The 12,848-nt window shown below is 42.9% G+C and overlaps 1 protein-coding gene across 2 annotated transcripts in view; it reads left to right on the top strand.

Annotated features, from left to right (window-relative positions):
• RASA3 (RAS p21 protein activator 3) overlaps positions 1 to 12,848 on the top strand; it is a 266,350-nt gene that overhangs the window by 156,238 nt on the left and 97,264 nt on the right. The gene's annotated exons all lie outside the window — the stretch shown is intronic.

Here is a 12,848-nt window from a genome sequence, read left to right as displayed (position 1 = left end):
TAAATTGATGATAAAGCTGTGAACAGCTGTGCCTTGGATGTATCTTGGATGCCAGGTGGAATGCAACATGTAATAAAGACAGAAATGCAAGGCTTGATTGGTCTGAAACATGAAATGTTTCTATTTTTACATATGTGTAATGTGTGTGTAAATGCAAACAGTTTACTATGAAAATAAGCTGGTTATGTCAAACTGTCCTTGGACATTGTGTATCCCTGCTTTGGCTTGAGGGATGTTACCCTGGTATAACCTATTGTTTTTAAAGCATGTTGAGATACTTTGAGTAGGAGAGATACTTTGAGTAGGAAAGATACTACTGCAAATGAAACTGATTCTGTTCTCATTAGGGTTTATTTTTTGTGTGAGAGAAACCAGAATAGCTTTTCTTCCCTTTAAAATAAAATAAGCTTTTTTCTCTCCTACTTCAATCACACATACACTCCTCAAGGAATTTGGGTGAGAGTAGTAAAGCAAAGACGACAAATCAGGATGTATGTAATATAGGAAACAATTGTCATCCAACTCTTCAAAAAGGAAAAGGATTTGGGGGGTTACACTTGGAAAAACCATTGAGACTAGTGCATCTCAGCAGTAATAAGCAAACCAGATACATCTGGGCACAGTGGCAGAAAGAGAGCAGTATCACTGTCTTAATACCTGTGTAAGGAAACTGTAAACACCCATTCTCCTTTGAGTGTCCTCTGCATATTCCCACTCATGGGATGCTCCAACTGGTGGAGCCTGAAAGGTAGAATTCTAGCTAGCAGTAGCTGTTGGAGCATTCATGCCCCTCCTCCCTGCAATGAAAGTGAAGAGTTCCAAGGTGAGGATATAAAAGGGGCATGGTGCTCCAGCTGCCTCAGTTCCTTCTAACTGGAACCAGGTGAACAGTTTGTGTGGAGCTTGTGGGTGCGTGATTAGAATTAGATCTTAGTTGGTAAGTATTTAAATGTTGTTAGTTACTGTTTTAGTGATTGGTAATATAGTTAGTTACTTGGATGGAACTAAAGAAGAAACCCTTTTCCAAAAGACGTTTCTTGTCCAGTGCATTCCCTGCGTTGGATATGCATGCTAGATGCCTGGCACGTTTAGGGAAAGGACCGTTGCCTTCCAAGTGTTCAATAAGCTCTACTTTTACAACAAGAGCAAAGACAGACAGAATAGGCTTCAAGCAATTCTGTTACAAGGACCAGTCGTCAAAACCATCTGGAACCAGGAAAGGATATGGTTCCAGAAGAGCCCACAGATCTGCACTGGCACTGGATGAGTCTGCCACTCAACCACTAATGCTGAAAAACCCAGAGTTAAAGATCAGAAAAAGAAACCCTTTGAAGGTGTCAGCCTTCTATGTTTAGTGCCAGTCCTTTTAATAAAGACTTGACTGGCCAGAGACGTATGAGTTTTCAGTCCTCAGTGATGTTCACCTCTTTTAGAAGAGCCAATCTGCAGGAGAAAGCCCTTCTAAACAATATATGTTTGAGGAGCTGAGAAGTGATATCTACCTTCATGGAAAGGTGAGGAGACATTCTTTCTTAGATATGACACACTCAGATCCAGATAAGCCGATTCCAAAATTTAGGCTTGAGAAACTGGTGAAATGAGGGAGTACTGAGGCACCAGAGGCTGGTAATAGTGTGGCACCACAGCAGAGAGTTGCACAGGTACACAGATTGGCTCCATCCTCTGTTCGGGCAGAGATCAAGTCAGCTATATTGATGGAACAAGAAGAGCTTGTGTGATGACAGACTCAGATATGTTTTTCTCCAGCAAGGAGAGAGCATGTCGAGGAATTCAGAATTTCTCCTCTCCTGCCACCACGTAAAACGTCTTTGAATTCTCTGGGGAGGAATTTTTCTCCAATTTCCTTTGTTCAGCAAGGGTATTACTGTCTCCAGTTCTGTCTGAACCAAGAATTACCTTTTGCAGAACCGTTTTGCGATCCATATTCTTCCTCTGATTAGAGGTATTATGAACAAAGATACCCTTATACCTCAGATCTGTTTGGGAAAAGATTTATATATATATATATATATATATATAATATAAAAGATTTATATATAGATTTTTATATATATATAAAAATAAATCGGATCCAAATATGGGTTTCTGGCCTGACTGGCAAATAACACCTTGGGTTTGATGGCTACACTGTTTTTTTTCTGGCACCTTACCTTCTTATTCCCTATGTATGGGAATAGGTTTTCTCTGATTCAGTTCAGACAGGATGTACAATTACTGGATACAAAAGAACCTAGAAGTCCTGCTAAATCTCCTACAGCAGGGTGGGAATTTTTATCAGAAGAGGAAGAATTAATGGAGTTCAGGGAGTCAGATCCAGACTCTGGAGGAATGACATCCCCAGAATGTAGGGGACAAGTTAGCCTTGTCATCTTGAGAAGATGTGATGCCATTCCATGAGTTAGTGGAGTCTATGGCGAATACATTGGATATTCCCTAATTTTCAATTGAGGAATCACACCATCCCATTTTTGATATACTGGGAGCAGCTACTAGACCAGTGGTCCCCAAAATTTTCAGGGTCACACACCCCCTTACCTCTGTCTGTGCCCATGCCCACCCCCACCCCCCTGGAACTGGAGCTGCGGCTGCTGGGGCGTTGGGGGATGCAGACTGGGTAAGGGGGCCAAGGCTGGGGCTGGAAACCAGAGCCACATCCAGGAGCTGAGGCCGGGTGTGGGGCCAGGCCATGGTGAGGAAGCAGAGGCTGGGGATGGGACTGGGCACAGTGCCACGGTCAGGGGCTGAGGCTGGGGGCAGGGCCAGAGCAGAGTTGGGTGTGGAGTGGGGCTGGCCGGTGCTCCCTCTCCGCCCCCTGTTGGGGCTGGCCTAGGCCCCACCAGGCCCCCCTTGAATGTTCCTCTGCACCTGTATAGGGAGGCTCACCCCAGTTAGGGGACATCTCAACTAGACCAAAGTTACACTTTCCTTATTGGAAGGGCTGTGCCCACCAGCAAAGACCATCTGGAACGATCCTCCATCTTCCACCTTTATCAAAGAAGGCTGACAAGTTGTCCCAATTACCTTAGGACAGTTTGGCCATGTTCCACACCTACCTGACTCCCAATTCATTGGGTGTAGAAGTGGCTTTGCGGAGATTTAACAGTGCTCAACTACAGTCCACCCCATCTGATGAAGGGAAAAGACTAGATGTCACTGGCAGGAAAAGTTCATAGAATCATAGAATATCAGGGTTGGAAGGGACCCCAGAAGGTCATCTAGTCCAACCCCCTGCTCAAAGCAGGACCAATTCCCAGTTAAATCATCCCAGCCAGGGCTTTGTCAAGCCTGACCTTAAAAACCTCTAAGGAAGGAGATTCTACCACCTCCCTAGGTAACGCATTCCAGTGTTTCACCACCCTCTTAGTGAAAAAGTTTTTCCTAATATCCAATCTAAACCTCCCCCACTGCAACTTGAGACCATTACTCCTCGTTCTGTCATCTGATACCATTGAGAACAGTCTAGAGCCATCCTCTTTGGAACCCCCTTTCAGGTAGTTGAAAGCAGCTATCAAATCCCCCCTCATTCTTCTCTTCTGCAGGCTAAACAATCCCAGCTCCCTCAGCCTCTCCTCATAACTCATGTGTTCCAGACCCCTAATCATTTTTGTTGCCCTTCGCTGGACTCTCTCCAATTTATCCACATCCTTCTTGAAGTGTGGGGCCCAAAACTGGACACAGTACTCCAGATGAGGCCTCACCAATGTCGAATAGAGGGGAACGATCACGTCCCTCGATCTGCTCGCTATGCCCCTACTTATACATCCCAAAATGCCATTGGCCTTCTTGGCAACAAGGGCACACTGCTGAGTCATATCCAGCTTCTCGTCCACTGTCACCCCTAGGTCCTTTTCCGCAGAACTGCTGCCTAGCCATTCGGTCCCTAGTCTGTAGCTGTGCATTGGGTTCTTCCGTCTTAAGTGCAGGACCCTGCACTTATCCTTATTGAACCTCATCAGATTTCTTTTGGCCCAATCCTCCAATTTGTCTAGGTCTTTCTGTATCCTATCCCTCCCCTCCAGCGTATCTACCACTCCTCCCAGTTTAGTATCATCCGCAAATTTGCTGAGAGTGCAATCCACACCATCCTCCAGATCATTTATGAAGATATTGAACAAAACCGGCCCCAGGACCGACCCTTGGGGTACTCCACTTGATACCGGCTGCCAACTAGATATGGAGCCATTGATCACTACCCGTTGAGCCCGACAATCTAGCCAGCTTTCTACCCACCTTGTAGTGCATTCATCCAGCCCATACTTCCTTAACTTGCTGACAAGAATACTGTGGGAGACCGTGTCAAAAGCTTTGCTAAAGTCAAGAAACAATACATCCACTGCTTTCCCTTCATCCACAGAACCAGTAATCTCATCATAAAAGGCGATTAGATTAGTCAGGCATGACCTTCCCTTGGTGAATCCATGCTGGCTGTTCCTGATCACTTTCCTCTCATGCAAGTGCTTCAGGATTGATTCTTTGAGGACCTGCTCCATGATTTTTCCAGGGACTGAAGTGAGGCTGACTGGCCTGTAGTTCCCAGGATCCTCCTCCTTCCCTTTTTTAAAGATTGGCACTACATTAGCCTTTTTCCAGTCATCCGGGACTTCCCCGGTTCGCCACGAGTTTTCAAAGATAATGGTAGTGGTTCTTCTACCACTGTAGCCATGCATATTTCAAATTATGAGTCTGTCATGGCAAGATACCAGTACCCTCTGTGGGGGAAAGTGTTGTTCATCATACTTTACATGAGGAGTTTAAGAGATTAGCAAATGCTCTACTCACGGAAGGCTAGAATGTTGCTAAATACAAATGGAGAGCAGTATTTGACTTTTCAGATGCTTTGACTAGAGCAGTAGCTTCAGCTATCATTTTAAGAAGGCATGCATGGCTCAAATCAGTAGGCCTGCCTCATGAGATGAAAATGAGGATTGAAGACCTTCCTTTTGAAACGTCCTATTTAGTGTACAGATAGATGAAATGCTAGAAAAGATGAAAAATGTGATATCTACAACTAGAATTGTGGGCTTCTTTACAATGAATAAGAGATCATATCTAGCTTCTAATTTTAGATATTAAAGACAATATATGTCTTCTATGTCGATTCTTCACTGATAACAGAGGAGGAATTATTATCCTTAGCCTCAGTCTCATGCCTCTCAACATCAACAGCAGAGGAAGAAGTCTTGTAAGCCTCATAATAAGGGGAAGAATGCCACAACTTCATCATCTGTGATTCCTACAAGGCCTCAGATGTAACATAAGGCTTTAGAGTTACAAACCAGCCCAGTTGGACATTGTTTACCCTCAGTTTGGGAATCACTTGTGCGAATTTTACCACAAATTGGAATTAATAACATCAGCTAGGTGGATCCTGGAAGTTATTGCATGCAGGTATACTATTCAGTTCAAGATGTTCCTGTGCCGGCATCCTTGGGGGTGCAGCCTAGGCCTGTGAGACCACTGTGCCCCCTTATATGTCCAGCCTAGGCTGTCTCTCACAATGCTCTGCTAGTGATAAGCAGCAAACCCCTCCAGGTGCTGTTATCACTTAGCACAACAGCATGTGGAGCCCCACACCCAGCTAGATTGCACGAATGCTCCCAGAGCCACTCATGAATCACACAGAGAAAGACACCAGCCGAATCCCCCCAGCTCACAGCACTGTACCTCAAGAATATACTGTCTTGCACTGCTCAAGACCTTTCTTGAGCAATGCAAGTTTATTAATTGGTTCACCGCTTCATCAGTGGAAAGTGGATATACACAAGCCTTTGTAAACCTGAGCAGATTTGCCCAACAGTTCAGGAAAATTTGCTGGTAAAGATAAACACTAAAGCAAGTTTGTTGATTACAAAAGATAGTTTTTTAAGTGATTATAAGTGATAAGCAAAATGTCAGTGGTTACCAAAAGAAAAGAAAATATAAACACACAGTCTAAACCTTAACCATTATCACACTAGACAGTATTTAGATCAAGCAATGTTTTCACCCCCACTGGATCTTACAGTCCTTAATATACAGGTTTGTCTCATAAACCTGGGCCAGTTTCCTCTGTTGGAGTCTTCAGTCTTCTGAGCATTCTTGTTGCTTGCAGTCTGGGTGGGGGTGGGAGGAAGGAGAAAAGGAAAAGCATGGGGCCACTCTGTTCTGTTTTATACTCTGAGGGCATGGCTACGCTTGCAGATGTAGAGCGCTTTGAGTTAAACCAGCCTTCGGAGAGCGCCATAGGGAACGCCCTGCAGTCTGTCCACACTGACAGCTTCGAGCCCACTGGCGTGGCCACATTTGCGGCACCCGCAGCGGCATTGGGAGGGGTGCATTATGGGCAGCTATCCCAGCATGCAAGTGACGGCAAATTGCTTTTCAAATGGGGGTGGGGTGGAATGGAGTGGAGTGACAGGGAGTGTGTTGTGTATGTGGGGGGAGAGTGGGTTTTTGGGGGGCTGAAAGCATGTCTGCATGCTGTCTTGTAAATTCAGACAGCAGCAGACCCCCTCCCCCCGCCTCTCTCTTACACATACACACGCACCCCCCACCGCCACCCCATTCCACAGCAATGGTTGCTTTGTCCCGGAGCAAATAAGCAACCAGCTGTCATAAACAGAGCTTTCAAAGGGCATTTCCGCATTCCTGCAGCAAGTTCAGAACAATGAGAAGAGTGGCCGCTTGACTTAAGGGGATTATGGGACGTTTCCGGAGGCTGATCAGAGCACAGTAATGCAACACCTTGTCACACTGATACCGAGGAGTTTCAGCCAAGGCGCAACAAGCGTTAATCTTCTCGCCGAGGTGAACTACCAGGAGCTCTCTAGGCGTGGAGTCAGAGAGCTCTACGTGCCTTGCCAGTGTGGACGGGTAGTGAGCTAGGCCTCTAACTCGCAAGTGTAGCCAAATCCTTATGCTTGGAGAATACAAGTCCAAGCATGTCTGATGGGCATTGCTGAGTCACCAGGGAAGGTTGAGCAATTCCTCTAGTGTGGCCTTGCACACCTGAGTCATTGAATTGTAATTCCTTTGCAGGACAGTGGCTGTTGATGGTTGTTTGACATCCACCCGGGCGTTGGTTATTTCCTTTGCCCTTGTCTCAGGGGATCGAATATCTGGATGATTCCCCACATCACAGCATATTTTAGTGACAGCCATACAACACATTCTCATAACTTCATATGTATTAATGATGTACATATTTAGATGGAACAATGTGTTCCAACAGATCATAATCTTTCCCGTGATACCTCACAACGTATGCTTTATATGAAATATCACAGTTATATATAGATGAGGAATATGGGGGCTACAGGGCCCTCCCCCGAGGTATGGAGTGTTAGTTCCCTACCCCTCCAACAACTGACTTCTGTTATTCTTGGTCAAGGATCATGCTCACCTTGATTTGGTAAGAGCAGAGATCTAATCTCTAGTGGAGTTAGGTGAAGTAGAAGTGGTATTACCAGATCAGAGAGGAAGAGATTGTTTACTTGTGTTTTCCTAATTTCAAAAAAGGCAGGGGGCCTTTGCCCTACTTTGGATTTAAGAAAATTAAACACCTATATAAAGAAATTTTGTTTCAACATGTTATCTCTACCTTCTATAATCCTTTCTGTTTCCCTTCAGGATTGGTTTGCAGCTATGGATTTAAAAGACTTATATTTCCATACGACCGTAAGACCTTGTAATCAGAAATACCTGTTTTTTATAGTGGGAGAGGACCATTTTCAGAACACGGTCCTCCTTTTTGGGTTGTCTACAGCACCCAGAGTATTTACAAAATGCCTAAGTGTAGTAGAAGTGTTCCTAAGCAGGCGGGGGATGTTTGTGTATCTGTGCCTGGACGATTGGTTTATAAAAGTGTCATCCAAGGAAGACACCCTTCTGCATGTAAAACAAATGTTTTCCTCTTTGCCAGTCTGGGATTATAAATAAATTGGGAAAAATCCATTTTAATCCCATCCTGAAGGAAACTCTTTATTGGGGGAATACTAGATTCAACTATGGCAAAAGCTTTCCTTCCAGAGGAGAAATTTATAAAAGTAAAAATATCTATAAATCTCCTTTATCAATCCCCACAACAACCACTACCTTTTTTTCAGTGGTTGCTGCATCTATTGGTGTCAACTGTGCCAATGATGCCATCTGTTCATCTTCAGATGAGGGAGCTTCAGAACTGATGACCAGTAAATTACAGACTAGGGACATGTAATGCAAACTAGTAACTCCACCCCAGCTTTTAGCACCACTAACATGGTGAGCAAATGTTCAAAGTGTAATGAAATTATGCCTTTCAGTTCCCGTCCTCCATTGGAAATACTTGTCTCTGATGCATCCACACTGGGCTGGGGGCACATTTGAACAACAGGCTGTTAATCAGAGCCTCATGGGTCACCAAATGAAAAGTATCTTCACATCAGTGGGTTAGATCTGAGAGCAACAAGATTGATTTAAAGTCATTTCTACCTCAGGTCAAACACAAGGTAGTTCAGGTGGTAACGGACAATATGATGGCATTATATTATCTGAACAAGCAAGAAGGGGCGGGGAGACTTATTCCCTACTGTTATGTATGGAGTCAAAGAAACTTTGGAACTGGTATATAGAGTATCATCATCCAATAGCAATCCATGAAGCAGGGAAGCAAAACATGCTCGCAGATTATCTAAGCAGGTCAACATGTCAGATGCACAAGTGGTCTTTGAAGGACTAAATAGTAAAACATCCTTTCAGTTTTGGGGAGGGATTCCCACAATAGACCTCTTTGCATCCAGCAGCAACAGGAAGTGTCAGAAATTTTGCTCAAGCGCAGGTGGAGACAGGGAGTCAATACTGGATGTCTTTCTAATACATTGGGGTCAGGGCTTAATGTATGCTTCCCCCTTATTTTCCCTCATGCAGAAAGTGATAAACAAGGTCAGATGGGCAAGGATAAGGTAATTTTAATAATACTAGTGTGTCCCAGATGACAATGGTATCTAGACTTAATTCACTAGTCAGGAGGGCTAATGGAGCCTCTGGCACTGGAGTTGTCACAACACCACAGAATGGTTTATCACCCTGATCTTCAGTCTCTTCATCTTAAAGAGTAGGGAGTAGGACTCTGGGAATGTCAGAAAACAGTTGTTTATTACAAGTGCAAAATGTATGGTTGCATTCCAGGAAATAGCCCACACAGAAGTGTTATAGTTGTAGATTTTTATTATGGATTTCCATGTATGATATGTATCCATATACAGCACCAGTTAGTTATGTTGTACAATATTTATTATACCTTAAAAAAAGCAGGTCTTTCACTATCTTCAGTAAAGGTTAATCTCCCAGCCATATTAGCGTATCACGTACCTGTGGGGAGGAAATAAATTTTTACTAATGATGTAGTTAAAAGGTTCTTAAAGGGCCTAAATAATTTATACCCTCCAATAAGGCGCTCTATGCCATTTTGGGATTTAAACTTAGTGCTTTCACATTTGATGAGACCTCTCTTTGAGCGTTTAGGAAGCTATAATTTATTTTATTTGTCTGTTAAGACAGTGTTTTTAATACCCTTCACCTCTGCAATGCTTATAAGGCTTATAAGCGAACTACATGCATTATTCACTGATCTGCCCTTTATTGGTTTTCATACATGCCCAAAGTTTTTACCAACAGTGGTGTCCGATTTTCATATAAAGCAGTCTATAATTTTACTGTTTTTCCCCCTAAACCATATACATATGGTGGAGAGGCTATGTTACATACTCTAGATGATCTAGCCCTTTATTTAGATAGGACTAAACAATTCAGACAGCACCAAAATTTATTGCTTATGAAAGACAGAATGAGGGAAAAGCTATTTCTGTATAAATGATTTCAAGATAGGTTAGATTATGTGTTAAAGTATCTTATGAATTGTCCCTTCCTCAGGGAGTTAGAACACTTTCTACTAGATCGAAGGCATCCTCTATGGCTTTTTCTAGACACTTTTCCTCTAATAAAAATATGTAGAGCTGTTCTGTTCACACTTCCGCTAAATTCTACTGCTTAGAATCTAGCTCTGATGCAAGATTTGGCAAAGCAGTCCTGCAGTCTCTATTTAATTAGGACTTTGTGGTCCCACCATCCTGGGTCAGATACTGCTTTACTAATCTATCGCCTGAGTGGGAATATACAGAGGACACTTGAAAGAGAACAGAAGGTTACTTATCTGTAACTAGAAAAGGAGTACTTGTGGCACCTTAGAGACTAACCAATTTATTTGAGCATAAGCTTTCGTGAGCTACAGCTCACTTCATCCAATGCTGTAGCTCACGAAAGCTTATGCTCAAATAAATTGGTTAGTCTCTAAGGTGCCACAAGTACTCCTTTTCTTTTTGCGAATACAGACTAACACGGCTGCTACTCTGAAACCTGTCATTACCTGTAACTGAGGCTCTTAGAGACAGACTCCGCAAATTCACACTTCACGCCTACCTCTCCCTGCTACTTCAGACTCCTACTTACTAAAAGGGCTTGGGGTCGTAGGGGAAGGAACTGAAAATCCTCGCTCTGGGACACTCAGTGTTCACTGAAGGGACAGGCGACTGAGGTGTGTGAGCACTCCAATGGCTAGAATTCTACCATTTAGGCTGTACCAATCAGAGCATCCCATGAGTGTGAATATGCAAAGTCCATCTCAAAGAATCTCAGTTACAGATAAGTAACCTTCATTTAATTCACAGTTAGTTTTGAGTATGTTGGGTATTCCCTTTCACTTTGGTGGAAATATTAAATGAGAGAAAATAACGAATGCAAAAAAGGCAGTTAATGGCAGTACATTTGTAGCAGAAAACTTCTTCCTTAACCTTAGCCAAATCCTGAAAAGAATGACTGAAGAAAAACAGCTCCACTTTAAGCCCCCAGCTGGTATTCTCATGGGTGTGTAATGAGTAGCTCAGGATGCAGACCCATGACCTTGAGTGTACAGATCAGTTAAAAACAGGAAACATGCCACCTCATCAGATCATTTAGCACAACACTAAGAGAATAGTTAATCCTGTATACCCTTCTTGTGACCGATACACAATTATTTATCCTCTGCTTCAATCAAAAGTGTAGGGAAAATGATGACAAGATTCTATTTATTCTGAAAACTTATACCCCTAACACAAACGTGAGGACACTTATTTGAAGCAAGTTTTTTGTTGTTGTTGTTTTTTGTTTTTGTTTTGCTAAGTGTTTGCACATATACATGCTGTAACCTGGAAATAATAAAATCTTGTGTGTAATGAAGTGCTTTTTGAGGTGGGGAGATGACTTCACTGTGGGCCAAATCCTGGCCCTCTCCTACATGAGAAAGGAGCTCTTACTCCCAAATAGAACGTCTCTGTGCTGTCTGATTGACTTGTGGGTTAGGCTGGTGAGGTAGGGGGCAAGGAGGTGGTGCTTAGATGTTGTGTTCAGGCTCACTAAGCTGTTACCTGGAGGGGCAAGGAACTCGTGCAGATAGACCTAACGTGGTTCTGTGAGGATCCTTCCTCTCTGCTGTGCAGTCCTGACATTGATTGCTGCTACTTTGGGCCTTCGTGGCCTCTGCAAAGCTGCCTTCGGTGGGCGTGAAACACCATTTGTGACTCAGAGAATTCTGGCAGGTTGCGTCCTTCTCTCCACCCCACTCCCCACTGCTTAGTCTGGTGGAGGAGCTGTGGCAAAGTGAAGCCAATTAAAGGCAAATTTGTTTTTTTTAACTCTAATTTTGGTGTATCCTAATATGCATCCTCTGCTTTGGGCAGGCCCCATAACCCCTGAAGAGTTCTGTCCAATCCAGTGGAATGGAGGCGGAGTTTCTTTCTCCTTTATCTATGCTGACATGTTTACTGAACAGCTGTGCTTTTCTCAGATGAATACTTTCAAAGCTGAGGAGATGCAAATCTTTAGAATTGTTACAGTTTGGTACTGAGGAAACCCACAAAGCCCTCCTTTCGAAGTCCTCATTGTGACGTTTGCTCTTGACTTGAAGGAAGACAAAAAAAGAATCCTATACTAAACCAAACATATTATTAGGAAGCAGTGGGAAGTTTTATCTAGAGCAATAAATCCGTACTAGGAGAAATCAAGATTATAGGAGGAGAGAACTAATTCTAGGTTTCAGAGGAACAGCCGTGTTAGTCTGTATTCGCAAAAAGAAAAGGAGTACTTGTGGCACCTTAGAGACTAACCAATTTATTTGAGCATGAGCTTTCGTGAGCTACAGCTCACTTCATCAGATGTATACCGTGGAAACTGCAGCAGACTTTATATACACACAGAGAATATGAAACAATACTAATTCTGCCTTTTATCATGCACTGGACAGAAGTAGCTTATGGGAAGTAGGAAGCTGTGACTGTCATCCACTAGACCCATAAGGGAGTAATAAAATAGTGAACAAATATAAATAAAAATAAAAACCATACAAATAAAGAAAATCAATAACTGAGTTACACAAAAACAGTCTTTAAGAAATCAGCTCACAAATTAGAATTAGCCTGAGCTATAAATTGCTGTACAGTCTATTCAATTACATAGACACTTAGAAATTTATACTTACGAGAAGGAAAACAGGTATAGTTTGGATTATATACAAAATATATTAATACACAAAAATTTTTGTGAAACAGAGTTTACATAACTGACACAACCACAAGAACAAGGAAATGAAAATTTATGCTACCTAACAATATCTACGCTCTACTTCTCCACTCTCAGGCCCACAACTTACCCATTCCCACAGCCTTAACGCTGTCCCTTCAACTTCTCATATTTCGCATGCCTTTTTACCAAAGTACCCAACACTAATAGTTGTTCGTGTTTGGGACAGCAGTTTCTTGTATTTGGCAAAGGAAGTG

Source organism: Caretta caretta, chromosome 1 (assembly GCF_965140235.1).
Source record: "Caretta caretta isolate rCarCar2 chromosome 1, rCarCar1.hap1, whole genome shotgun sequence".
Taxonomy (NCBI): domain Eukaryota; kingdom Metazoa; phylum Chordata; order Testudines; family Cheloniidae; genus Caretta; species Caretta caretta.
Note: the sequence above shows the minus strand (reverse complement) of the source record. Positions and strands in the feature narration are given on the sequence as shown.